Source organism: Apodemus sylvaticus, chromosome X (genome assembly GCF_947179515.1).
Source record: "Apodemus sylvaticus chromosome X, mApoSyl1.1, whole genome shotgun sequence".
Taxonomy (NCBI): Eukaryota; Metazoa; Chordata; class Mammalia; order Rodentia; family Muridae; genus Apodemus; species Apodemus sylvaticus.
The window spans coordinates 151,502,692-151,505,999 of NC_067495.1; positions in this window are offsets into that span (position 1 = coordinate 151,502,692).

Below are 3,308 nucleotides of genomic sequence, written 5' to 3' on the forward strand. Positions count from 1 at the left end.
ATTAGTTTCAGTGTATCTGGTTTTATGTGGAGGTCCTTGTTCCACTTGGACTTGAGCTTTATAAGAGGAGATAAGAGTGGATCAATTTGCATTCTTCTACATGCTAACGGCCAGTTGAACCAACACCATTTGCTGAAAAGGCGATTTTTCCTCACTAGATGGTTTTAGCTCATTTGTGAAAGATCAAGTGACCATAGTTGTGTGGGTTCATTTCTGGGTCTTCAATTCTATTCCACTGATCTACTTGCCTGTCACTGTATCAATACCATGCAGTTTTTGACACTATCACTCTGTAGTACTGCTTGAGGTCAGGGATACTGATTCCCCCAGAAGTTCTTTTACTGTTGAGAATAGTTTTTGTTATCCTGAGGTTTTTTGTTATTTCAGATGAATTTGAGAATTGTTCATTCTATGAAGAATTGATTTTGAATTTTGATGAGGATTGCATTGAATCTGTATATTGCTTTTGGCAAGATGGTCATTTTTACTATATTAATCTTGCCAATCCATGAGCATGGAAGGTCTTTCCATCTTCTGAAGTCTTCTTCAATTTCTTTCTTCAGAGATTCTTTTTTTGTATAGTATTTTTTCTTCCAAAAAGCATGTTCTTTTATTGAAAAAGGAAGTAAAAACATTTTATGATAAAATTGAAGATTTACATTGAAAACATTTCTGATAAAATAGAAGAGATATATAGAAAAACATGTTAAAATTGACAATTTTCATGGAAAACTTAAGAGTAAAGTGGTAAACATAAAAACATTGCTAAATTATTTGAAAAATGAAGTAGAAACATTTTACGATAGAATTGAAGATTTACGTGGAAAATATTTCTGATAAAATTGTAGAAAAATGTAGAAAACCTGTTAAAATTGAGGATTATCATGGAAAATTTTATATAGATATAATAATGGTAGACATGAAAGTATAACTAAGTTGATTTAAAGTGGAATTATGAACATTTTCTGATAAAGTTGAAGATTTACATGAAAAATATTTCTGCTAGTCTATGTCTTTCTATTGGGGGAATTGAGTCCATTGATGTTAAGAGATATTAAGGTGGCCCCTGGTTCTGGAAAGACTCAGTGAAACAGTATTCAGCAAAACCAGAACGGGGAAGTGGGAAGGGGTGGATGGGAGGACAGGGGAAGAGAAGGGGGCTTACGAGACTTTCGGGGAGTGGGGGGGGGCTAGAAAAGGGGAAATCATTTGAAATGTAAATAAATTATATCAAATAAAAAAAAGAAAAAAAAGAGATATTAAGGAATAGTGATTTTTGTTTCCTGTTATTTTATGTTATTTTTATGTTTGTGTAGTTATCTTCCATGGTACCCCCCTCCATGTACTCTTTGGTTGGTGGTCTAGTCCTTGGGGGCTTTGGGGGATCTGGTTGGTTGACACTGTTTTCTTCCTGTGGAGTTGCAAAGACAGGTTTTCCCACCATTATTACTCCCACCATTATTTTTGTTTCCTGTTATTTTATGTTATTTTTATGTTTGTGTAGTTATCTTCTTTTGGATTTGTTCAAAGAAGATTACTTTCTTTTTCTAGGGTGTAGTTTTCCTCCTTGTCTTGATGTTTTCCATGCATTATCCTTTGTAGGGCTGAATTTGTGGAAAGATATTGTGTAAATTTGGTTTTGTCATTAAATATCCTGGTTTCTCCAATCATGTTAATTGAGAGTTTTGCTGGGTATAGTAGTCTGGGCTGGCATTTGTGTTCTCTTAGGGTCTTTATGAGATCTGTCCAGGATTTTCTAGCTTTCACAGTCTCTGGTGTAATTCTGATAGGTCTGCCTTTATATGTTACTTGATCTTTTTCCTTTACTGCTTTTAATATTCTTTCTTTGTATAGTGCATTTGGTGTTTTGATTATTATGTGATGTGAGGAATTTCTGTTCTGGTCTAGTCTATTTGAAGTTCTGTAGGCTTCTTGTATGTTCATAGGCATTTCTTTCTTTAGATTAGGGGATTTTTCTTCTATAATTTTGTTGAAGATATTTACTGGCCATTTAATTTTGAAATCTTCTCTCTTCTATACCTATTATCCTAAGGTTTGGTCTTCTCATTGTGTCCTGGATTTCCTGTATGTTTTGGGTTAGGAGCTTTTTGCCTTTTGCAGTTTCTTTGACTATTGTGTCAATGTTTTCTATGGTATCTTCTACACCTGAGATTCTCTCTTCTATCTCTTGTATTCTGTTGATGGTGCTTGCATCTATGACTCTGGATCTCTTTCCTAGGCTTTCTATTTCCAGGATTGTCTCCCTTTGTGATTCTTTATTGTTTCTAGTTCCATTTTAGATTTTGGATGGTTTTGTTCATTTCCTTCACCTGTTTGATTTTATTTTCCTGAAATTCTTTAATTGATTTTTGTGTTTCCTCTTTAAGGACTTCTACCTTTTTCCCTATGTTTTCCTGTATTTCTTTAATTGAGTTATTTATATCATTCTTAAAGTCCTCTGTCATGATCATGAGAAGTGATTTTAGATCAAAATCCTACTTTTCTGGTGTGATGTGTATTTAGGACTTGCTATGGTAGGAGAATGGGGTTCTGATGATGCCAAGTAACCTTTTTTCTTTCTGTTGCTTATCTTCTTATGCTTTCCTCCCACCATCTAATTATCTTTAGTGCTATCTGTCCTTGTTATATCTGACTGGAGCCTCTGCTTCCTGTTATACTGTTTGTGTCAGAGCTCCTCAGAGTCAAGCTGTTTCTGTGGTCCTGTGATTCTGGGATCTGGTGATCCTGAGATTGTGGGTGTGTCTTAGCTCCTGTGTGTCAAGCTACCTTGGGGCCCCTGAGATCCTTCTGTGGCCAAGCTCTTGGGATCCTGGCATCTTGTGTATACCAAGATTCTGATCCTGAGTGTGTTAGAGTGCCTAGTAGTAGAGCTTCCTCCGGGTATAACAGGACTGGCTGAAGAGTTCATGCCCAAGGTAAACCATCCCAGATTGGAAGGTACCAGTACCAAGGGTCAGGCGGGCTTCCTGTGTTCCTGGATCCCACTGGGTCTAGTTATGGCCAGGTAGTGTTGGGACAGATGTTATGTTCTCCTCATCTCTGATCCTATGATCACTAAATATGTTCTTAATAAGCTTCCAGGGTTTATATACTGCTTGAACTGATTCTTTTCCACTAATTCACTGATGAGACAGTGCCATCTCAAATAGTAAGTAGATTATATCTTAGACCTTTCTTAAGGAGATATATATATATATTAATAGTAGAGTCAAAGAAAGAAAGAAAGATCAGTATATATTATCCAACACAGAAGAGTCAGAATGTAAAAGAAGAGACTCTTTTTCTGA